General features: G+C 43.6%; 1 long non-coding RNA gene across 1 annotated transcript in view; it reads right to left on the bottom strand.

Annotated features, from left to right (window-relative positions):
* Positions 1-10894: 10894 nt before the first annotated feature.
* Positions 10895-26468, bottom strand: part of LOC124243504 (uncharacterized) — a 29018-nt gene continuing 13444 nt past the window's right edge. The window contains exons 3-4 of the long non-coding RNA XR_006889692.1: positions 14189-14443; positions 10895-12624 (exon numbers count right to left, since the gene is read on the bottom strand). This is a non-coding gene — a long non-coding RNA (uncharacterized LOC124243504). The remainder of the gene's footprint in view (positions 12625-14188; positions 14444-26468) is intronic.

The raw sequence follows: 26468 nt of genomic DNA, 5'->3' as shown, positions 1-26468 counted from the left end.
TTGTTGAAAACCTTTAACCAATATAGGTAATGTTAATAATAACAATAACAATGACAATAATAAGAAGGTCTCTCCTGATCTGGTCCACATTTCCCTTTTCCTTGCATTTTCCAAATCCTGCTAATCCTCTAGTTCCTTTCCCATGTCGAGCTGTTCAGGGATAGGCTCTTCCTTGTCTCATTGTCCTTATTCCTATTTGCAGAACATTCTTGGTCTTTGCAGATGTGCTGGCTAGAGGTATATTTAAATACTGACTAACAATGCCAGCTCTGCACAGCCTGGGCTATCCCTCAATACATATCATCAAAATGCCTGCCTGTTACTACTTATTGATGCAAGACGGCTTCCCTTTCATCCAGTTTGTGGTCCTCCAGGCCTGTTCTGGGCTCTCAGTGCTCAGACTTCTGGTCCACCATCTCTGGGCTCTGCCCCTGGCTTTTCCACAACAGTGCAGCCTGAGGAGGAGCTGATTCTGCAAGTTTGGCAGGAAGAGAACCTTTCCATTTGGGGTCCAACCTAAAAATGGATTCCACTGTCCTGAATGGACAGCAACATCTATATCTTGCCATTTTGTGTATTATGATTAAATGTCTTCCCTAGGTGCAGGAGCTCAGAAGATTTACTATTTAATCATTTTAGGCTTATCATTGTGCAAGCCATAAATGCTCAAAAAATATTGAATGAATAAGTACCTACTGGCAACACAGGCCAAGCAAACCTGAAAGGACACACACACGCACACTCCAAACACATGGAAATGCCAGATAAACTATTTTTTTATTGCATAGCCAAATGCAAAAGCAAGAAAAGGAAATCCCCAGATGTCAGAAGTGAAGAACAACTCAAAGAAAAAGGAGTGAGTGGGAGTGACATCAAAGAGATGACAGGGGTATTGTAAACAGATACAGCCACTAGGCTGGGGACTTGAGTTTTTATGCCTGCACAGGGACAGGAGACAAAACCTTAGACCTGTGCAAGATAGGAGCCGAAACTAAGCTCCTGTATAAAACTGGGAGCCGTGAAGCTTCCCCTGGACTGTGACACTGAGTTTAGAAAGTCAGTGCATTGGTTTAGGGATTCACCAAGGAAGATTGCCATCAACTTAGAGCAATCAGTAGAAAAAGTTACCCAGAGGAAGTTGGAACCAGGGTGCCTTCTGTACAAATCTGCACTATCTTCGTGGTGAGAGAATCCCAACCAAGATATTAACACAAACACTGGTACAGCAATTCCATTGCTTGGTATTTACCCTAAAGCATTGACAAGAGGGTCTCAAAGAGGTATTTGTGCACCCATGTTCATGGCAGCATTATTGAAAATAGCCAAAACACGGAAGCAACCCAAAGGTCCATCAATGGATGAAGGGATAAACAAAATGTGGTATATATTCACACAAGGAATGTTATTCAGCCTGAAGAAGGAAGGAAACTCTGACACATGTTACAATGGGGGGGAACCTGGAGGACGTTATGCTAAGTGAAATAAGCCAATCACGAAAAGACAAATACTGCATGATTCCACTTATATGAGCTATCTAGAGTAGTGACTCCCACAGAAACAGAAAGCAGAATGGTGGTTGCCAGGGGCTGGGGGAGGGGAAAGGGGAGACTGTTTAACAGGCATAGAGTTTCAGTTTTGCAAGATGAAAAAGTCCCAGAGATTGGCAGGACAACAGTATGAATATACTCAACACTACTGAGCTGTACACTTAAAAATGGTTAGATTGGTAAAATTTATCTTATGTGTATCTTACCACAATTAAAAATTGGAAAAAAAAAAAAAAACTGGTACAGAACCACTGAAACCCTTTAGGCCCCAGCAGTGCAGTGGAAAACACGACTATGGATGAGAGCACGATCAGGACCCTGTGTCACCCCAGAGAACAATCCCTGTCGAAGATGAGCTCACACTCAAAGGTGACAAACACAGGGAAACGTGTCACCATGGAATAGCGAGCAGAGGCAGCAAGTGGAAAAAATTGTTCTCCAAGAGACATAGACAATAGAATAATCTGAGAGAATGCAAAGCAAATATTCCTACCAACGATATAAAAGATTGTCTATAAACCATAACGAAGGAAGAGAAAAGTAAGGAGGTTGGGGGAGGGGAAAGGAAGAGGCAGCAATACAACAAAAACGGAATAGGAATTCTAGAAATAAACAAACACACTGCCAGTATGATTTTCTAAAAAATCATTGGATGGATTAAACTCTGCTCTAATGGACACTGCTACTGAATCCAGAGCAACATGTTTTATCAGGACCTGAACCTTTAACCAGCCAACTGCGTGATCTATGAGCCATGAGGCAACACTCATTCTATAGCCAGAAACAAAACAATATCGAGCATCTCTCCTGTCCATGCTCAAATAGTCAAACTTTGGGTCAGGTACTGTTCTAAACCCTGGAGACAAAATTAAGAAATAAGACAGACAAGGTCCTTTCTCTTCCGGTTCTTGCATTCTCACAGTTTGTTGTCTAGAAGACAATAAATAAGCATAAATATCACTTCAGATATTTGATAAGTATAATGAAAAAATTAGCTCAGAACAATAACAGAGTAATGGGGGATGTCAGTGGGGCCACCTTCGATTGGGTGTTCAGAAAAGGGCTCTCTAAAGAGGTGGCTTTTAAGCTGAGCTTGGATCAGAAGGCACCAACCAAGCCAAGACCTGGGAGAAGAGAGATCTAAGGACTAGAAGAATCAAGGACTAAGGCACTAAGACAAGAAAGGAGCAAAAGCCTTTGGATTATCATTTGAGATACATATGGGTAGAAAGAAAGGCTAAATGCTTCCAATCAAACACAGCAGATAAGATGCCACGGCTCAGATACACCCAGTTACTTGCATTGCCAGACCGCTGTTGTTCCCTTAAAGATCAAGTTGTAACTGAGTTCTAGGATACAGTCTGTTTGGGTGAATCAAAGCCAGGCCCTGAGCCTCAGCCAGAATTACACTGCCAGGGGCAGACACAGAAATATATTCTCTCAGAAGTCCACGGGTGACTTTTATCCTTCATGTTGCCCCTGTCTGAGTGAGTAAATGAATTGAGAGCATCCTGTATCCTAGACACCTGGGACCCCTCAAGCTCTATCCATTTTCTAAAGCAGAGGTGGCAACCTTTTTCTGTAAGGGGCCAGATAGTAAATAGTTCAAGCTTTGAAATTCATACCGTCTCTCTTGCAACTGCTCAACACTGCCATTGTAGCACAAAAGCGGCCAAAGATAATATGTGAACAAATGAGTGTGGCCGTGTTCTAATAACACTGCATTTATAAAAAACAGGCAGTACTTTGCCAATCTCCATTATAAAACAATGGTCTCCAAAGTGGATTGAATCCAAGATGAGCCTTGCAGCATGGAAAAAAGTACCAGGACTTTTGTTTACATTTTTTATCACCAAAAAAAAGCCAGAAAGAAATGAATCTATTAATATTTAATATACAAGTTGACATTGGTGCCCTCCTTTTATCCTACGTCACAGCATAAGAGGCCACATACGGTATGGAAGGAACTGTGAGGAAAGAAAGAGGGTCCCAAAACGCAGCAGTGTTAACAGCAGTATTGTGGGACATTACAGTTTCTATGCAACATTCACAATAGGGGCAAGTGGCTTAAACGATTCCTACAAAGAAACCTTGGATTGAAGACCATTCCCATAACACAAGCACAAATGAATAACACCAAAATGGCAGAACCAACAATCCTCCAACTCCTAGTATGAACATTTGTTAGTCACATATAAGACAAAAACAATGAAAAGTTAATCATATCTGAAGAACAATCCACAAAAACATTCAAATCTGTATTAGTTACCTATTGCTGTGTAACAAATCACTCCAAAACTTGGGAATGTAGAACAATGATAAACATTCAGCAATTCACACAGTTTCTATTGGTCAGTTTATCTCGGTGACTCTGGCTTAGGGTGTCACACGAGGTTGTAGTCAAGATGTTGCTGGGGCTACAGTCATCTGAAGGTTTGGCCAGGGCTGGAGGAGCTGCTTCCTGGATGGCTCACACTTGGCTGGCAAGTTAGTGCTGGCTCTTGGAAAGAGGGCTCATTTCCTCACCATGTGGACCTCTCTATTAGGCTGTTTGAGTTTCCTCCCAACATGGCACTTGGCTCCCCCCAGAGTGAGTGATCCTAGAGAGCAAAGCAAAAGTGGCAGAATCCTTTATGGCCTAGCCTCAAAAGTCAGACACCATCACCTCCATCATACTCTGTTGGTCACATAAACCAACGCTGATGTACTGTGGGAGGGGACTGAACAAGTTTGAATACCAGGAGGCCAGGGTCACTGGGTACCACCGTGGAGGCTGGCTACCATAGTCCACCCTCTGACCCCTAATGATTTACATCCCTCCTACCTGCAAAATACGCTACATGCTCCCTCTCAAGTGCCCCCAAAGGCTCATCTTATCACATCCTCAGCTCAAAATCTACAATCTCCTCGTTTATATCAGGTCCAGGTGCAAAAGAGACTCCTCAAAGGCCAATGAACTTTACACCAACGATTTTTTTGTGTTTTGAGATATTTTAATGAGAGCAAAAACGACTTATACCATTCTATCAGTTTGGGTTCTCCAGAGAAACAGAAGCATTAAGGAATTTGCTCACGTGATTATGGGGGCTGTGAAGTTCCCAGATCTGCCATCTACAAGCGGGAGACCCAGGAAAGCCAGTGATCTAAGCACCAGTTCAAGTCTAAAGGCCTGAGAGCTTGAAGAGTCAATGGATAAATTCCAGTCTGAGGGCAGGAGAAGACCAACGTCACAGCCCAATTGGTCAGGCAGGGAGAGCAAACTTTCCCTTATTCCACCTTTGGTTCTAGTCAGGCTGCCGACTATTTTGATGAGGCCCACCCACACTGGGGAGGGCAATTCCCTTTACTCAGTCTACCAGTTCAGATGTTTCTGGTTTTTGTTTTTTCAGCTTTGAACCATAATTGACAAATAAAATTGTAAGATATTTAAAGTGTACAACATGATTTGATTATTGTGAAAGGATTATACAATATATAATGTGAAAGGAAATGGATCCTCTCCACCGAGTTCATTAACACACACATCATCTCACATATTTACCTTTCTTTCTCCTTTTTTTGGTGAAAACATTTAAATTCTACTCTCAGCAAGTTTCAATTACACAGTACGACGTTATCAACGGTAGTCACCATGTTATAAATTATATTCTCAGACCTTGTTCATCTTATAACTGAAAGTTTGTGCCCTTTTACCAACGTCTCTCTTTTCCCCCACCCACTTCGAATGTTAATCTCATCCAGAAACAGCCTCACAGACACACCTAAAATAACGTTTAACCAGATAACTGGACACTCCATGTCTTTGTCAAGTTCACACATAAAATTAACCATCACAACCATTAAAATAAGATAAAATAAATTGATGCTTAAAATGTTGTTTATTTCATATTTCTCCTCCCTTTAGTTTGCATTTTTGTGTATGTTTCACGACATGCACAAGATAATTATGTATAAGTGTGTGTGTACATATGTCTGTATATCACATACGTGAACATCGTGTGCTCACACATTCTTTCTAATAGAGGCACAGAATCAAAAAAACGTTTGGAGGCCACTGGTCTAAAGAGCCTGAGAGTGAAAGACAGTGAGTTCCTATTCTTGGTTTCTATTTTCGGTAATCATTTGTCAGGGCATCTATCTGGTGGTTGGTAAATAGTATCAAAATATAATTACCAGCTTGACTGCCTTACGAGAAGTGGCAGAAAATGACGTGGTTTTGAGGGGAAGTCAATGTAAAAATCACATCAAGCAAGAAGAGGTGGTAACTGTGGCAAATGTTTAGCCCGTTCTTGAACATGAACGGAATATTTAGAATCAAGGGCAAATTTCCCTTTTTAAAAATGCCAGGGAATACATGATCCATGTAAAGATTAAAGCAATGAATATCTAAGAAAAGCACCTCAGGAATATTTTAAAGGGGGAAGAGTTTATCCCTTTCTGTAAAAATTGTGTCTTGTTTTTATTAGAGAGAGGGGATGTAGAGATTTGGTAAGAAGAAAGGGCGGAGAGGGAGGGAGGGACATTATCAACATCTACCACCCTTACCTGCCAGCTACTTACTCACAATATTTCACTCTCCTCTCCCTTTGAGGCTACCTATCATTGACACTTTCTGTTTACAGAACCAAACACCACAAGAACAAGCCCACTGCAATCCTTTGCCAAGGAGGGCCCCCCACTGTGGGCGCTCAACCCAACATCTAGATCTGGTCATCAGAGACACACCAAGAACCATATTTTCTGGCTATAACTAACAAGACAAGAAACAATAAGTGTGGGAAAGGATGTGGAGAAAAAGAGACCCTCATACATTGCTGCTGGGAATGCAAACTGGTGCGGCCACTATGGAAAACAATATGGGGATTTCTCAAAAAATTTAAAAGAGTAATGCCATTTGATCCAGCTATTCCATTTCTGGGTATTTATCCAAAGAATGTGAAGCAAGAACTCAAAAAGATATATGCACCCCTATGTTCATCACAGAATTATTCACAATAACCAAGATGCAGAAGCAACCCAAATGCCCATCAATGGATGAATGGATAAAGAAGATGTGGTGTATATATATATATATATATACACATACACACAACGGAATACTACTCAGCCATTAAAAAAAAAATTATGCCATTTGCAACAACATAGAAGAACCCTGAGGGTATTATGTTGAGCGAAATAAGTCAGACAGAGAAAGACAAATACTGCATGATTTCACTCATATGTGGAAGATAAACAAACAAACAAACACAAAGATAAGGTGAACAGATTGGTGGTTACTAGAGGGGAAGGGGTAGGGGGAGGGCAAAACAGGTAAAGGGGCACATGTGTACAGTGACAGATAAAAACTAGACTGTTGGTGGTGAACACGATGCAGACTATACAGAAACTGACATACAATAATGTACAGCTGAAATTTACACAATGTTATAAGCGAATATCACCTCAATAAAATAATTTTTAAAAAAGAACCCTCTTCTCATGAACCCATTTGTACCTACTCAGCCACTATGGATCAATGCAGAACATCCCAATGGAATTGTTCCTCGAAGGTCCGTCTTACCGTAGCCTGGACCACTATATACGCAGCTAACAGTATACATATTTATAGTGTACATGGTGCGCTAAGTAGTGCAAGTTACATGTGAGCCCCAAAATGTTTGCGTAAATGAAAGATGTCTTAGTCAAATCATTAAGAATGATAGTCTAGGCCATAAGTAACATCTACCATTTATTAAGCCCTTGTTTTGAGCCAAACACTCTGTGTACATGATTTTCATACGTGATGTCATTTCATCCCCACAGCAATCCCGGGAGGTAGATATGCCTACATTCTTGATTTTACAGAGTGGAAACCAAGGCTTGAGTAACCGGCCACAGGCCAAATCAGTGGCAGAGGCGGAGTTTGACCTCAGAGGCTGCCCTCTCAGACGCCATCCCAGTAGTTCTCCAAGGCCGATACGTGTACGAATTCCATGAAATGTTGCTTAAAATGCAGATTCTGGCCCTACCCCAAACATTCTGACTCAGCAGTCCTGAGGTATGCTCTAAGAATCTGCTTTTTTCATAAAACACCCCAGAAGTTGCTAATCTGGGTAGTTAGTAGCTTTTTGGGACACACACTGTACTGCATTATACGATGTCTCTTCAACTGGTATTCTACCGTGTAACTAATAAATTGAACTATACCCAGAGGTTGGGGGTTACTTTATAAGTAACTATCTCTCCAATGTTATGAATTAAGGGAGAAGCATACACACACACACACACACACAAACACATGTTCAAACTTACAAAACTGAAAAAACCAGAGGTTATGATTTGCATTACAAAATTAATTTTCAGTCTACAAAAAGATTCTCGGCAGTGAGAAATTTCCAAAACAACGTGCCACACGGCACTGCCCATAAATTGAACAAAACTGTTTGGCCACTAAAACTGAAAAAACAAAAAATTAATGGCAGAATTCCCAATGCATAGAAAAACACTTAGACAGGTCAATATAATTTTAACCATTTTAATTCTGTCTCTCAGATATTTCTCTTAGATGTCGGGTGCTTGTACCAATAACCTGCTCTTGAGGGAGAGTTGACGACAAAGCAAATAACTACGTACTAAAAATTATTAAAGAAAATACTCAGAAAGAACCAATCGTGTCACATTTGACAGCCTGATCTTTTTCGAGGATTTTATGCTTATGATTTTATATTGTACTTATGCGGCATAGTCATACCTCCTGCTGGGAAAGTTGTCCCTGGCTCACATGCTATTGCAGGATATGTCTCCCTATCGCGAGTTTTTTTTTTTGGAAGAGCATCAAGACTTCCAGGTAGGCAGCCATCTGAACAACTGGCCTAGCTCCCTTTAAACACGATTTTATTTACACCATTGCAATTATATACTTTTCAGAAACACGTTTATTATGTAAAATAGCATGTGAAAGAAAGCCCTTTTCTTATTGTTAGTTAAAATTGTTATTCTTGCGGTTATTTTCCTATTGCAGAGCGGGAGTGATATGACCCCAGGAAGGCCGCCTCCCTGAGAGACGTGAAGAGGAATCCTGCGGGAGAACTCGTGCACTGGGCTGCTGTGTGCCATCACCTCTGCTCTGCAGAACAAGGACATCTCTCAGCACAGAAAGGGCAGTTAGTGGGAGGAGCCCAGGGGGGCATGCTGGAAACAACGCCAGACCTCTGCTCCCGGCTGTTGGCAGAGCCAATGGAATGTAAAGAGGCTCCAGGGATGACTAAATGCAGCTTCTAGTTGGAAGTTAAGAAACTGAGCTTCACTTCTGGATAGAGTCCGTTTTAACCACCAATTGTGCGTCAGGCTAAATAGTCAGTTCGGAGAAATGGCTCAGGAGCTAGGAGTGGACCTTAAGTGAAAGGATGCAGCTCTACGAGGGCCAAGGAGGCACATGGCAGATGAGTGCAGGGCTGAGAAACACCCAAGATGATCTCCTCCAGGAGCGCAGAGATGGGTGGTACCCAAGAACAGCCTACCATGGTACCTACTCAGTGGAGGTGCAGCCCCGCCAAGGCCCTGTCCACCAACTCACCCTCCGTGCCACCAACCACCTCGTTCCGAGGATAGTCTCCAAACGTTGATGGAGATGGCTGGTTCCATGGAGCCATGGCGCCCACTCGACTTCCACTGCCGTGGAGCCCCTTGTGTGTGTTAGACTCTGCCTTCCCCTCCCATATAGGTAATTCGCAGAACTGTCCTCTTCTTTCCCATCATATGCATCCCAGACCAGTATGTCCAGAAAGATGCTGGGTGGTTTGGATGGGCTTTTAGATGCCTTGACTCGATTAAGCCTATAGATCTGAGCCCACGTTCGCCTCCAAGAACACCTAACAAAGCAACCTATTTACAAATGGAATGGCCACAGAACAAACTGAGTGCATGGGACTGAGGGGACGCTAATGCAGATTGGGTCAAATGCAAGTTGGGTCAAATAAAGGAAGGAGGATTTCCTGAGGAGCATCAGCTTGAAGTGACAAAAGACAATGGACAAGGGTTTGAGGCAAGGTTCTGGAGGGAGAAGAGGCTGTCTTACTCCCATGCTTCCATGGATTTATACCTTCCCCTGATCAGCCAGGACGGCACTACCAGGAAATGAGTAAACTTCATTAAACTGTGTCGGAGCGAGTATTTCTAAAAGTCTTCAAAGTCTTCAATGCACCCGTGCCAATTTCATCTTCATTGCAGTATTGTGCTGGCGGCTATGACTACAGTAATTCCTCACTTAAAGTAAGAATGGCTAACATTTCTTGAATATGTTCCATGTGCCACGCACCGTGCTAAGATCACATACATTATTTCACTTAATTCTCACATCAGCCCAACAAGGTAGACACAGCTATCTCTCTTTTGCAGATAAGGAAGCTATGTCGAGAAAAGTAAAGTAATTGCACTAATTCAGAATGAGCAGCAGTCCAGAGGCATCCAGCATAGCCAAGTAGTCCTAGGGAGCATGGTGGCCTCAGAGGGAGCCCTATTTTATAGCACAGTGTAACCAGTATACATAAAAATGCCCCCAAATCACTAGGACAAGCTTAGATCATGTTCATGGAAGCTATTCGAGAAAACAGGTGATGAAAACATTTTAGAAAGACTGCTATTCAAACTGATGAAAACAGACTAAATTTGGGTGCTCAGAGAAGTGGAGTGTAGTCAGCTGGAAAATGTAGTTATGTGGAACAGCCCATCCCTGATGATGCTGGATAAATGAAGTGTTACCATATTAGTAAGAGGAGTCGTAAGAGCAGCATGAAGGCGATTAATAATATTACTCAGGCTACAGCGGTTGGGGAGAGTGGTGCAGAAGACAAGGGAGAATTAGAGAAATATTTGGGAAGTCATCTGTCTATGAAATAGCTTCGGAGAGACTTGGGCATCACAACCCCTCCCCATCCCTCCACACCAACACCCCCGACTACTCAGAGTGTAATGATGTTTCCAGGTAACATATTTATTTCTTACAACAAACACTCAGCTATTCTCCCCTCATTTTGAAGTCCCTGCCTCTGGGTTCCTCTGTGCTTTGGCGCTGGCAGCATTGGAGAATATATATTTTGCTGCAGCCCTTGTGCGCGGTACAAGGCTATGGTGAAAGCAAACGGATTCTCCTTGTCTGGGATATTGATGCCGTGCAGCAGAAAGCCAATAAGTGCATGACCTTGTTCCACACACAAATATGTTCTTTTAACGGGCTTTTCCTCTAAGGCAGCAAGTCCGCACTGGTAGGGAGAACAGAATGAATTTTCCTTTTAAGAAACGTGTAAGACAGTACTCGTTTTTCCCAGCCTTTTTTTTTTTTTTTTTTTTTTGCCTTTTATTTTCAGCTTCGTAAAATACACTTGTAAAAGCGTATCCCTTTTTGCACATAATGATATTAGCAAAGCCATCTTGCTGAAGGGTCTTCCTCCTGGGGCTGCTGGTTTGGTTCTATCTGCTGCTGGAAATGGACCCCAGTCACAGAGATTCACGCCAGTTCAGATTCTTATCAGTTACATTAGAAAGACCATATTTCTGCCTCTGTTCTTATCTGACCTCTTGACTTCATCAGATACGTGGATATATGGATAGACAGAAAGACAAATAACGAGATGTTACAGGTCAATAATTGCTTTCCAACCAATGCTATAATTAAGAAAGCACAGGTTTGATTTTCCTGCTCCTACATAACTCTTGTTTAGGGTTGTGCAAAGTTAAGACTGATTTACGCCACAGCACACCACGAACAAAGCTTTTGCGGTAGAGAAGTGTAGTCACAAATGTTGTGTTTCATCTAGGTATATATTAATAAGTACTTAGCTTACAAGGGATTGCCCCTATGGCCTACAATGGGACCTAGCATCTCAACATTCTACACTCACCAGACACCCACTATGTGCCAGGAACTGTGCTAGATGCTGGGCATTCAAAGATGGATAAAAAAGAAAAAGGAAAAAACTCAAAAAGCCTGCAATTCAAGGGGCAGTGCCACACAATGAGGATTAATAAAGGCCATTTTTTAAAACTGTTTGAACATCGTTCTATGTTTCAAGCTGAAACCCACTCCTTTCTCCCTCCACCCATGAATCAGTCAAGAACAAAAGGAAATGATTCTGAGTTTTTTCCTTTCTTTCCAAGCACCTTGGGAAGAGCCAGGCATAGAGCCAAAAAGGAGGGAGATTTTGCTAAGGAAAAACACCACCCTGTTTGGCTTTGTTGAAAAAAAAGGAAAGAAAGAAAGAAGCAACTGTACCATGTATTGAGGCTCGAATGATATATATAGGAAAAGAGTGTTTTTATGGATAACTGCCATGGGCAAAAAGCAGATCTAATCAAAAGCACTACAGACGTGGATGTCCCCGGCCTCTGGGAGAAGGGAACTCGTACAAGGCTAGGTTTCTAAGTTTTTCTTCTTCAATTCAGCAGAGGGTAGACAGCCTTACAATGCATAACATATTCCTCACAGCCTCCCTGTCCCCCAGAAAAAAAAGGAAAAAGAAGACTCATCACGAAGACAAATCATTAATTCCAAATTAATTCCAAACTAATAAAATTCCCTTATCTCCATCACACAGGTGAGTTGTGGCGTGAATATCCATGCGGTTCCATATATATGAGCTGCCAGGAATTGTCATGCTAACCCCTCTCCCTTCTAGGAGCCCAGGAACAGAGTCTTGGCTTTGGGAGACAAGGAGGCTAAGATAAATTATCCCCTCATCTTCTTTCTACCCATCTGGCCAGGTCCCCCTTTCGTTTCCCATCACAGAGACTGATGACACGTTGATAAGCGCCATAGAAATGAACAGTTAACTGGGAGGCCGCTGCAGCCTTCGTCCTCTAGAGGGCGCTGTATATTCCAGACGCAGGACGCCCAACCAAGGTCACTTGCGTTTGCCTGTTCTCCCAGATCCATTTTTTGAAAACTCTAAACATGGAACAGACCTGAACAGGCAGGAGTGGGAGAGGGAGCTGTGCGAGGAGGCAGGGCCTGGCTCACAGGGGCCGAGGGAAGAGAGGCGCTCACCTAGGTCGTGCTTCCGGTGGCAGGAGATGCTTATGCTAACTGGCTCCAAGTTCTGCCCTGTGTGATGGGAAACAATACAACATATACCGAGGCAAAACCAGACAGCAGGAGAGGGAGCACCTATATGATTAAAGACAGTCCTGCCCAAGGAGAATTCTGGGTATTGGAAGGGAAACTACAAGATTCCAGATCTACCAGGAAACTTCCTTACTAGACCCCAAATGGATGTGTTTTAAAACCAGATCCAGACTCAGCTGTTTCCCAAATTTCCCTTGACCATCCATCAAATAATCTGGCAGCAATGGCTAATAATCGTTGCACACCTGCTGCATGCCAGGCACTGTGCTATGAGTTTACGCCTCCTTCCCTTCTCGGAGCGCCCCTCTGGCTTAAGTGCTATTCCACCCCACTTACAGATGAGGAAACAGAGGCTTGGAGTGAAAGCTTACCCGAGGTAACCCAGCCAGCAATATCAGAGCTGGGATTTGCACCCAGCTGATCGGACTCCAGGCTTCACATCCCTAACTACCATGCTCACTGGCCACTAAATGCCATGCCTCTAGAAACAGCCAGAGAAGCTTAATAGCCTTCTAAACCCAAATACTAAAATCCAGCTTGGTTGAACTCCACCAGCCCTACCAAGATGGTAGAGTGAGGATGTCCTCAATTGTCTATTCTTTCTTGTTTAGCACATGCCAAAAGGTGTGGAATATGAAAAGAAATTAGACTTGTGTGAGAAGTTAGTGAAATCTCTATTAGAAAAATAAAATATGTGCTAAGGCTAGGAAATGTCTCCTAAAATTGTACTAAGACCCAACATCCAGGATAGTCCATAGACTTGTGAACCAATTGGAGCCCACTGCAGACAGTGAGAACTGACCCAGGCTGGGTCCATGAAGGCAAACTCAGTCCCACTCTTCCATCTTTGTCAATCGCTCGGCGACTCCAGTCTCATCCCTCTGGTCTGAATCCGGTCCACCACCCTCCCACATGGACCTCCTTCATTCCTTCCCTCTTCACCTCAACAGTTCAACACATCTCCCTCCTTTTGGTTTTTTCTTCCACTTTATCAAAAGAGATGTTTTTCCTCTTTTTCAAAGCTAAACTCTCCTACCTCCTCAAACACCTGGATTCGACAATTTTTCCCTCTTGCACCTTCATCTGTCCTGCTTTCACCCTCTTCCATTCTGCTCACAAACCCGTGCTACCTTCTCACCTTACTAAATACAATAAATTAGTGGATGAAAAATTTACAACCTTCCTTTCACCCATGCTCCTCTTTGTAACAAGGTTTACGAAATTTGCTCAGCCATAAAAGTCACCTGGCCCTTGTTAATTATATAGCTTCCCAGGCACTTTCCCCTAGGTATTCACCCAGCAGGTCTGAGACAAGGCACAGGAATCTGTGTGACTGGGCAAATTTGGGAAACACCCACTCCAGCTCTCCCTTCTGTGTCTGCACACTGTGAACACAAGGACTACAGTCACTGTCTAATTCCTCACCTCCCACTCACTCTTAAGCATATTGCAAAGTTCCCACCCTAATAAACTTCTCTCCTGTGGGTATTTTGTAATGTGACAACATCGCCACATTGAGCTACAAGTCCCAGAGTTTCCTAACCTGTGTGGTTCCAGGAGAGGGCCGGCCACTCAGAGAAATCTGCATGAGATTTGTAGAGTGGGCATGAAGCAGTAGGGTTACTCTCTGATGGAGTTTGGTGGAGGGCTCAGGACCTGCTGGCTCAGTGTGTTGACATGGGGTACACTTGGGCCCACAGCTCCTCCTCCTGCAGGATCTTCTCCTTTAGCTTCTCTGAGTCCTGTACCAACCACATGTGCAGCTCCATGGCAAGAGATCACAGCTTCTGCAGGTCACCTGTGTCAACAAAGTTGGAGGTGGTGAGAGATAGATGTAGGGTCCAGTTTGTCCTTGATTCCTCCTGCTCGCATACAGTTTTTCTTCCCAACTTCTGGCCCCCACCAGACACAGAGGCAACGGGCTTCCATAGACGTCGCCATACGGTCCAACCACTGTAAGAAATCCCATATGCGTGCCACTCACAGCGCTTCTGCTTCTCTGATCGAACCCTATTTGGTGTAGATAACGATACTGGCAGTGGTTCCAGGGGCATAGAACCTTAAAGATGGGCTCTTTGACCTGGAACTGGTTTATGTAGAACTGGTTCTCTGATCTGATTAGACCTAAAGGCATCAATGGCTTTGTCACCAGTGGCAAAGGGGACACTGGCAGCCTGTAGCATGCAATGGCAAAATATTCACAAAATATTCACCTGTAACACCTGTTATCAAGTGTCTTGAAGACAAGGCTTTGCATGATCAAGTAATTGCTCCCATAATAGATTTTGGTGCCAATAGAGAGTACAATGGAGTTGGTTGCTTTTAAGAGTACTAGAGAACTTAGCAAAAGAAAATGATAAATCCGGGGCCTCTAATTCCCTGTTTGAAGTCTGGGGAAAGGACCACAAAACTTCCAGGACTGCCATAAAGGAGCTCTGGTCTCCTCTAGCCAAGATTTTTGAAAACAACAACAAACAAACAAAACCCAAGCCCAGTCTTAAGGAGTGCTGAATCACAAAGCAAATCGAATTCACAACCTCACAGGATCTTATGTTAAAATCATAAAATCTCTTACGTTTAATTATACTAAAATTGTTACGTGTATCTTACCAAAACAAAAAATTTTTTAAAACAAAATCAAAAAACTGCTCCATCAAATGAGTCCCTCTTCGAACTATGATTCTCAAACTTTTTGAATTGGAGGAACCTTTTTTTACATCGTGAATCTCACCCCTCACTTTCCTGCCGACACACACATAGAAACACACGATGGTAGTGTACTTGTAGTGTCTTTAGAAGGAGAAAATAAATAAGGAAAAGTAACATAAAAAAGAAAAGAAAAGAAGATGCGGGCATTGATTAGGGTCCTGAAAACTTGAGATAGTTTCTGCCAAACCTTATTTGTCAGCGGAAGCAGCCCATCCTCCTTGTCTGAGTTTTCTCTTTCTGGGCTCTTCCTGTGCCTGAGGAGCTACATAGTCTCCACTGAGGCCATCGTGCATTGCTGACTCTCCCAGGACCTACCCACACACCTCTCACTGCTTCTAGGCCTAGGAGCAGACTCAAGTCCTGACAGGCCTCAGGAGCTAACGGACAAAGTGTGACCCGTGAAAAGGTGCCTTATACACCAAAAGAACTGACAGAGTTTGTGAACTTTTATTAACAGTATCCTGGGGAAAGCATTGAAGAAGGAATCCTACAGGTATTGGATCAGGATGGAAGGACATTATTGGATCAGATCAAATTCGTTGATAGGGTGCCCTAAGCAGAGATTCTGGATTCACTGTGCTAACTTGAGCGCCTGGGAGTGGCTCTGAAGGTTTGTGTCATTCGTTTCCTGAAATGTAGAAACAAAAGTGGCCTATATGGAATGAAGCTGAAGTGCCAGAACTTCCTTAGTAAACTTTAAAAGATATCCAGAGGCTATGAAGGTTCAAGGCTGTGGAGTGGACTCATTCTATAAGCCCTGGTCTACCCCTCTCCAACTGTGGCTACCAGGAGGGTTTGAGCTCTCCTTTCAGCAAGGCTGTGAGAAATGATCTAATTAGGAAAGGCCTGGCCTCCTTGAAGAGCTCTGTCATGGCTCTTCTCTGCAGGCCAGGAATGACGACGGGAACCGCTGCCATCAAACTACTGAATTCACTGGGGATAAGGGTCCTGGAGTGGTGGGGGGCCTAAACGCAGAGGCCAGGTTACCATATTGGGCAGGAGAGCCAAAGCAGTAATCAGAATGGTTTGAACCATCAAATATTTGGCCTTGACTAGTTGACCTTGGTACCTGTAGAACTGAAATAGACATACAACCTACCAGATCTGATGGTGAGAAGTCTGTCTTGAATCATGACAATGAGAGTTGTGGCCCCTCAACCATTTCCTAGATTTGAACTAGCTCAACAACCCAGAGCCCCTTGAATGAGGGTAAGCTGGTTCCCCTTGAGTAAGGTCCCAGCTACACAGCTAATAATCCACTGATACATCTCCCGAAAGTCTGCTGCAACTCCTAATTGCCAAAATGCATGACTGTGGGCTACAGTACCTGACACCATGGACCACCTCCCCTTTGAAACTCCAAATCCTTGGCATCGCTGGCAGTGGACACTTCTGCTCTTTCTGCTGCAACTCTGACTCTCTCCCAGGTTCTCCTTCTTTCTAATCCCTAACTGTGAGCATCCCTACATTTCTATCCTGGTCTCTTTTCTCAGTTCCTAAAACACTTACTTCATTAGTTCCAAATACCCATATTTCCTCCATGTAGAGACTCCAAACTTCCCTTTGCAGTCCCAATTTTTTCTCTGGGCATCCTCCCTGCCTAGCAATTAGCTAAACATCAAAGATCTGGATGTACTATTGCCACCTCAAAATCATTCCTATCTGCTGTGGACTGACCATTGTCTCCCTAAAATTCATATGTTGAAGCCCTAACCCCTAATGTGATGGTATTAGGAGGCGGGGCCTTGGCAGGTAATTAGGTCACGAGGGTGGAGCCTTCATGATTGGGATTAGTGCCCGTATAAAAAGGACCCCAAAGGGGCCGGCCCAGTGGCCTAGTGATTAAGTTCACGTGCTCCACTTTGGCGACCTGGGGTTCACAGGTTCGGATCCCGGGTGCAGACCTACACACCACTCCTCAAGCCATGTTGGGGTGACATCCCACACACAACACAGAGGAAGATTGGCACAGATGTTAGCTCAGTGACAATCTTCCTCAAGCAAAAAGAGGAGGACTGGCAATAGATGTTAGCTCAGGGCCCATCTTCCTCACCAAAAAAATAATTAATAAATAAATAAAAAGGGCCCCAAAGATCTCCCTGCCCTCTTTCCTGCCCTCTTTCCACCATGTGAGGATACAACGAGAAGCTGGTAGTCTGCAACCTGGCAGAGGGTTATCACCACATCCTGACCATGCTGGCATCTTGATCTTGGACTTCCAGCCTCCAGAACTGTGAGAAATAAATTTCTGTTGTTTATAAGCCAACCAATTTGTGGTATCTTTTTATAGCAACCCAAACTGACTAAACCAATATCATTTCTCCTTCTATTTCCCTATCAATAATACCACAATCTTCCCATCAATCAGACTTGAGACATCAGGCATCCTTGACTCCACCTCTCTCTTCCCTTCCCACATCTAATCACTCACAAAATACTAGCAATTTGATTTGCGCAGTCTCACCTTTGTAGTACCAGAAACACAATGCAAGCTCAAATCCGTGTTGTCACTGGAGGAAATATAACAGCTTTCAACTTCCATTCTCTCTCCCAATCATCCAGCCCGCTCTTCTTAATGCATGTTGTGTTGGGGCGTGTGCACGTCCACTATTCAAAAACCCTCCATGATTCCTACTTGCCTACAAAATAATGTCCAAGCTTCAGAATTTAGTGCATTTGCTTTTAACAGGCCCTCAACTACCATTTTTCATGGCGTGACATTTTCAGGCCTTTTTCACAACCAGTATTCCAACCAAACTCTACCATTCCCTGAATATGACCCACACATTCCCATTTCTACGTCTTTATTCGCAACATTCCCTCTGGCTGCCATGCCGTCCTCATCTCCACCTGTTCAGTTATCCCATAAATACTCTTGAACATCTCTCTCGTGTAAGGCCCTGCACATATCAGGCCTTATTCTTCCCTTGGGTTGCTTAGAATCTAGCCTGTGGAAATCCTGTGAATCCTACAAGGCTAGTCTATATGCCACCACCTCCACGGACTCCTCCTTGGTCTCCTGGCCAAGGTGACCGCCTGACCATTGCACTGTTTACCTCACTCATGGTATTTACCGAGCTAGGTGCTAGTCATTCATCCCTCAGGGCCTTCGTAATTCCTGTTGCCTCTGCCCAGACTCCACATGGCCAAACCCCTCACTTCCTTCACTCTCTCAAATATCACATCCTCAGAGAGTCTCCTCTAGCCACCTTACCTAAAATATCCTCCAACCTTTACCCTACTTCATTTTTCTCCCTTGAAATGATCAGTACTTTAAGTGTGTGTGTGTGTGTCTGTAGTTTGTTGTTCACGTACTATGCATGTGCATCTCCACCAGTGAGCTACAAGCTCTATAAAAACAGGGGTGCTGTATCCTAGAACAGCCTTCTAGAAACAGCAAACACCTTTCCCTAATCTTTCCTCTCAACTTCACAAAGAATACACAACTATGAAATTGTAGTTCACCTGTTCTTTGAGCCAGAGCAAATTCTTAGACAGGGCTTCCTTTCCCCAATAATTATAACCACAAGCAGAAAGGGAGAGAGAGATGCATTTATGCTCTCCTGTCCAGCTCATTGTTTTTGAATTTTTTCTTTCTGAGTATATCTAAAACCACCACTGCCCTCTCCCAAGCTTAGCAGAGGTTAAAATAAGAATTTGATAAATGTCTCTTGAATGAATCTCCCTCCCCAAGAAGCAACCTCTTGTAAATCTTGTCCACTGCCCAGTATCCTCCAGGTGGTCTGAAATATTGATGGGGCTAACCACTGACCACAGTTCTCTTTTAGGGCAGCTGCCTTCAATAGGGACCACCACAGTCCCTTCCCACAGAACAGCCAAGGGACCTGGGAGCCACAAAAGCAGTGAATGATAGAAGCAGGAACAAAGATGCTCAGCCCCACGTCTGCCTGGCTTCAAGGCAGAGCCACCCCTTGGTGTCTCATTAGCTCTAGAAGAAAAGAACACTGAGAGGGGGCCTCCCCCACCTCCTGGGTTCTCCAGAGCCTTTATCCTTTCATTTGGTTTGTCACTTGGAGTCAGTATTTTTTAACCATCACTAACTGGATAAGAGGGCTCTGTTGGAGCTTCAGTTGTCCTAGGTGGCAGTGACAGCGTGTTCTTCCATGATGTGTCTGTCTGAGAACAGCAGATTGATCGCAAAGGTGTATTGTTCCTTCCTCTTCCCCAGCATGATTGCAAACACCCAACAGAAAAGGGAAGCCTTGATTTCTCTAACGCAGTGGCACAGCACTACTGTCAGACCAAACTCAGAAAGGCCTCTCATGAAGGCTTCCCAGGGAAGCCCAGCCTGGCACTCCTGGGACACCAGAGCAGAGCATGTCAAGACGAGGCTCTGCAATTAAGGCTTTCCACGAAACAACAAAGTCAGGACAATTCCCTTTCATGACCCTGCAGCATCAACCATCTTCAACCCCTTTATTCGTGGCTCCTTGGAAGGCTCCTTGTTAGGTGTCTGTGGTCTCCATGACACATGGGTCCCTCTGGTACACACCTCTGTAGCTTCATCACCAGGCTTCCCATCAGCCAGTAGGTCCCTTCCACTTCTCTAATATTTGATCTGAATCTATGACTTAATTATCTAGCCTCGATTGACTTCATTCTCCACAGAATCAGGCCAACTGAAAATTGCCAACCCAAAGAAGCCTTGCAGCTCCTCAGCTGTGTCTCTGAAGGGAATAACAGCCTATCCCTTTCAGACCAGTCACTGGAGTTCTCTGGGCCTGGGTTCCCTCATGAACAAAAGGAGGGAAGTAGATGAGTTGGTGGCCCGAACCCTGGCTGCATATTAGAATCATCTGGGGAGCTTGTAAACCAACTCTGGGGCTTGGGACCCTCCTTCCTAGACCAATTAAGTTAGAATCTGGGGGGAGGGGCAGAGGCCACAGCCCTATATTCTTTAACAGCTCTCCAGGGGTTCCTAACACGCAATCAATGTTGGGGAACAAGTGCCAGATTGGACGATCCCTCAAATCACTTTAGCACCAACCTCATTTTCCTCTGCAAGGCCCCCACGATGCACCGTGAACAGCTGCTGTTTGAGTGACTGGGCGTTGAGAAGCATCTTGAACAATGGCCTGCTCTGGAGTGAAAGGAAGCCACAAGCCAGTGATGTCTTATGTCCAAAATAAAAAGTTCAGGTACAATCAGAATGGCCTCCTCAGAGGACTAATGTGTCCATGGGGAAGGCAGGATGGGAGGTCTCTAGGATTCTCCCTGGACCCATCTCACCAAGCAATGCCCAGAAGAGATAGTCATCAACCTATCGTTAAGGCAGCCCTGCCTTTTACAGGCCACCTCAAGCCCTCACTGCAAAGGCCACCTTAGGAGCCGGCCCCGTGGCCGAGTGGTTGAGTTCCCGCGCTCCGCTTCGGCAGCCCAGGGTTTCGCTGGTTCGGATCCTGGGCACGGACATGGCACCGCTCATCAGGCCATGCTGAGGCGGCGTCCCACATAGCACAAGCAGAGGCACTCAACTAGAATATACAACTATGTACTGGGGGCTTTCAGGAGAAGAAGAAAAAAAAAAAGAAGAAGAAGATTGTCAACAGATGTTAGAAAAAAAAAACAAGGCCACCTTAGTCCCACCTCTCCTTAGTGCTCTCTCCCTGCTCTCTCTCATTCAGTCATTCAACAAATACCTATTAAGTGCCTACTAATTTGCGGAGGCACTGTGCTAGGCCCTGAGGATACATATGTAAACAGAAGCAGACAAAAAAGAAAGGAGACAAGAGCAAGGGAGATGACTCAAGGTGCAGGGGTTAAGGTGAAACAGTAAAAAGGAGGTCAGGCCAGGCCTCGTTGATGTGATAAAATTTGCACAAAAACGTGAACAAGGTCACCTCTTCCTTTCAACGCTGCCCCACAGCTCTGTTCCACATGGAATTACACATGGCCTCATATTGATATTATTTCATGTGTTAGCCATTTCCTCCATCAAATCTTCTGAATCTACTCAGCACAGAGCAAGCAGGACGCTGAGTAAAAAAACTCTTCAAGATGGAGGAAAAAAAGGCAGAAATAAGGCTAAAAGGAGCATCTTATCTTACTATCTGTAATATAATCCATTCTTCTCATGCACACACCCTCAAGGTTTGGGGTTCCACTTTTAGATGGAATGGGCTTAATTTCAAGGACTCGTAGCATTTCAGAATAGAAGGAGACCCTACAGATCATCTCACCCAAATCCCTCATTTCATAGGCGGGGAGCATGTGGCCTGAAAGTCTGGGATTCTCCCAAGTGGGCGAGTGGCAGGCATTCCCCCCAAAGGTCACACTGTGGCTGAATGAGTGGTCACTGTCACTTAGGAGCACCACGGGCTGCAGCACCAGCCAGGGTCACCCCTCACCCACTCGATGACTGCTTAAAAAAATGCCGACCCACAGCGACACGGCGGACACAAGGCCAGCACAAGACGTCCCAACATCCACACGCCTGATTCCTCTGTGCTCGCCACAGCGCCAGAGCTTCTTCCAATTCCCTTCAAATCCAGAAATTTGGCCAAATCAATTTATAGAGCCGAGTTTCTCAATGTGCTGTTTTTCTGTGATGAGCCTGCCTGTACCTTGGCTTCTCTTTCAAAGGAAACACAGACAGAATTATTGCTTCCAATGAGCAGTGACTTTATAATAAAACTGAAATCTACCACAGTCTTTTCAACCTTTGGTAACTCATGGTCCCTCTGATAAGCACAAAATCTCTCCTTGAGCGGTCATTAAAGTTGCAAAAGAAACAACAAACCTTGGCTAAATGCAAAACAGTAATTTTTTAAATGCGTTTTTATCTTGAAAGATGCTTCAACTTAAAAATCATGGCATATTAATATAAACGCTAAGTCTGCTTGCTTACTTGCTCCCTAGCTTGTTTAGGAGGAAATAGTCAGATTTGTTTTTTTCATTTTCCAAATAAAAAGTACCATAATATTGACAGGGCTTTTCCAAAGTGACACAGGGTCTTATTATTAGGTGTTAACAGGAGAAGGCAGTGCTGTATTTTAAGCTATGATGACCTAAGAGTTAAATGATGCCAGAAAACATAGCAGTTTTTGGAATGAGCGCCCAGCTTGGAAACGGGCATCATATTTTTAATTCAGATAATAGGGGCACTTGGCAGGGACAGTTCGCCAAGTCTGCATGACTTGATTCAACAATCACGAGCTCAGAATCCTCAACCTAATTCTCAAGATTAGTGAGATCTTAGGGTCTGTCTTCAGCATCATCCGTGAGCAAAGCGGAAGAAAGATGAATGGAAACCGGGTATCATGTGTGTAGGCTTAAAAGAGAAAAGGTTTCTGTGTCTGCAGTCTGCCAGAGGCTTATGATAGAACCTCAAATAATAGCTAAGCAGAGAAATAGGCAGAGAACTGGAGTTTCATCCCCTGGAGGAAGAAATCACGATATTGTCAAGTAGTGAGAAAAATAAAAAATTGAAAACATTACCAACAAGAATGTTGGACTCAATGGCAGACTGTGTTACACTTTGTTGTCCTTTGTATTCAAAGATAATGCGCCTGACAGTGATTGTTCTCTGAGACTTAGAATGTGGCTTAAATACCAATGGGAAACCGAAGAGTCTTTTCCATGCTTCATAAGTTGTTCCATGGTTTGCTGCTGCCTTGTCACTGTTTGTTGCTCTGCTGCTTAGATTCATGGCTGACCTGAAGCCTGTGGTCCAAGGAGAGAGCTCCTTGTGTGCTTCCTGCCCACAGTGGGGGGATCAGCTCATGGCTGTGTTTTAACAGAAGTTGATGCTTGAGGATGCCACTCTTACTGTAGGAGGAACATACCCTTTTTCCCCCGAATAATCCAGGAACCAGTGGAACATAAGGATGATGATAAAATGGCCTTGAGTAGACAGCATGGGCCAAGCATCCAGTCCCACAGCTCTCCCCAAATGAAGAGCTGAGCTTCAGAGAAGAGAGTCCCTGACCACAGCTGCCATTTCTCAAGCACCTATAACAGATTTACATACACGATCTGACTTAATTCTCACAATTGTGCCACATAAGGATTATAATCTTCATTCACAGATGAGGACCCTGAGGTCCAGAACACTTAGTTGTCAAGGATCAAAAAGTTCATAAGGAAGACTTCCGGTCTCCAGTCTGTATAAGGAGTATAAGGAAGACTTCCGGTCTCCAGTCAGTATAAGGAGCTTAATGTCCCCACTCTGTCCTAACAAGCGAAAACTGAACAAACTGAAAAATCAACAATTTTGCTTAGATTCACCAAAGAAGTGAGGTCACACGGCAAACCACTGCTCCCAAAGTTGGAGACACACAAGCAAATACAGAGAATCCCAATGTACCACAGGAGACACCATGAGCAGAAAAAGCCACAGAAACCAGAGCCAAGGTGGGAACCCCAGGACTGTAACTGACAAACGGCTGGAGGCTCAACGTGGATGAGTTCCAAAGTCAAAAACTCCAAGGAGACCTAATCATAAGAGGAAACCCAAACTTCTGTGAGTTTTGTCAACCAGGTCTTCATAGTATCAGAGAAAAATCCCCTTGTGCTTCCATCAGGAAGACGGGGAAAGAAACCATTTTGAAACATGCCAGAGCATTCTGTTCTTCTTAACAAGTCTTGCCCTCAGGAAAAACTATTTCACCAGAGCCTAACCAACCCGGGGGAAGGGAAATACCAACTCTACCTCACTCAAGCCCTCCAAGTGGGAGAAGGGAAATACCCAATCCAGCCCTCTCTAGACGTCCTGTCCCACTTAAGGAGGGAGAAAAGTGAGACTCACTCTTGAAGTTCGCAGTCCAGGGGCTCAGGCTCACCAAAAACAATGAGACCTACAGAACTGCCCCTCCCCCTACATCTTATGACCACATTCCTAAGTTCCTATTCACTGCATTCCTTGTACCCTATGTATCATGTCCAGCTCTAAAGAAAAAATTACAAGGCATACTAAAGGGCAAAAAACACAGTTGGAAGAGATTGAACAAGCATCAGAATCCAAGTCAGATATCACAGGAATGTTGGAATTATCAGACCAGCAGACTTTTTAAACTATGATTAATATGCTAAGGGATTTAATGGAAAATGTAGACAACATGGAAGAACAGATGGATAATGTAAACAGAGAAATGGAAATTCTAAGAAAGAATCAGAAAGAAATGCTAGAGATCAAAAACACTGTAACGAAGCTGAAGAACGCCTTTCGTGGGCTCATTAATAGACCACACGTGGCTGAGGAAAGAATGTCTGAGCTTGAGGATGTGACAATAGAAACTTAAAAGTAAACAGACAAAAGACTGAATAAAAACAGAATAGAATATCCAAAAACTATGAGACAACTACAGAAGGTACAAGATATGCATAATGGGAATATAAAAAGGAGAAGAAAGGGGCCAGTCCGGTGGTGCAGCAGTTACGTGCGCATATTCTGCTTCAGCAGCCCCGGGTTCGCCGGTTCAGATCCCAGGTGCAGACATGGCACCGCTTGGCAAGCCATGCTGTGGTAGGCGTCCCACATATACAGTAGAGGAAGATGGGCACAGATGTTAGCTCAGGGCTAGTCTTCCTCAGTGGAAAGAGGGGGATTGACAGTAGATGTTAGCTCAGGGCTAATCTTCCTCAAAAAAAAAAAAAAAAGGGAGAAGAAAGAGAGAAACAGAAGCAATATTTGAAGTAACAATGACTAAAAGTTTCCCCAAATCAATGTTAGATGCCGAACCACAGATCCAGGAATCTCAAAAACACTGACACCAAGCAAGATAAATGCCAAAAAAGAAAATCTCACCACTAGGCATATCATATTCAAAGTTCATAAAATCAAAGGTAAAGAAAAACCTTGAATGAAATTGAAGGAAGTAAAAATCATACCTACAGAGGAGCAAAGGTAAGAATTATATCCAACCTCTCCTCAGAAACCATGAAAGCCAGAAAGGAAGTAGAGTGAAATATTTAAAATGTTAAGAAAAAAAATCCTACCAATCTAGAATTCTATACTCTGTGAAATTATCCATCAGAAATGAAGAAGAAATAAAGACTTTCTTAGACAAACAAAACTGAAGAAATTTGTTGCCAGTAGACCTGCCTTGCAAGAAATGTTAAAAGTAGTTCTTCAGGGGCTCGCCCTGTGGCGCAGCAGTTAAGTGCACACATTCTGCTTTGGCAGCCTGGGGTTCGCTGGTTTGAATCCTGGGTGTAGACATGGCACTGCTTGGCAAGCCATGCTGTGGTAGGCATCCCACATATAAAGTGGAGGAAGGTGGGTACGAATGTTAGCTCAGGGCCAGTCTTCCTCAGCAAAAAGAGGAGAATTGGCAACAGATGTTAGCTCAGGGCTAATCTTCCTCAAAAAAAAAAAGTAGTTCTTCAAAGAGAAGGAAAATGATATAGGTCAGAAACTCGAATCTATATTAAAAAAGGAAGAGCAGTGGAGAATGAATGAGTGAAGGTAAAACAGAAACTTTTATTTTTCTAATTTTTAATTGATCTGACAGATAACAGTTTGTTCAAAATAATGGCAACAATGTACTAGATTATGTATGCTTATGAATAAGTGAAATGAATGACAGCAATGATATGAGAGATGAGAGGGAGGAATTAGGAATATTTTGTTACTATAAAGTACTTGCACTACCCATGAAGTGGTATAGCGTTATTTGAAAGTGGACTTGGACTAGTAGTAAATGTATATAGCAAACTCTAGGGAAACCACTAAAAAAAGTTTAAAAAAAGAAGTATAATTGCTATACTTAGAAAGAAAAGAAACTGGAATCATAAAAAATACTAAATTAAAACCACACAAGATATAAAATGTGTGAAAATCAAAAATAGAAACAAAGAGCAAGGGCAACAAATAGAAAACAGTAACAAATATAGTAAAATTAATCCAACTATATCAATAACCACTTCAAATGTCAATGGTCTACATACCAATTAAAAGACAGAGATTGTGGGCAGGGCTGGTGGCATAGTGGTTAAGATCACATGCTCTGCTTCAGTGGCCCATGGTTCATGAGTTCAGATCCCAGGCACAGACCTACACACTGCTCACCAAGCCAGGCTGTGGTGACATCCCACATGCAAAGAGGAATATTGGCATAGATGTTAGCTTAGCAACAATCTTCCTCAAGCAAAAA

This window comes from Equus quagga, chromosome 8 (assembly GCF_021613505.1).
Source record: "Equus quagga isolate Etosha38 chromosome 8, UCLA_HA_Equagga_1.0, whole genome shotgun sequence".
NCBI lineage: Eukaryota > Metazoa > Chordata > Mammalia > Perissodactyla > Equidae > Equus > Equus quagga.
The sequence above is the reverse complement of the archived record's forward strand: the minus strand, read 5'-3'. Positions and strand labels throughout refer to the sequence as shown.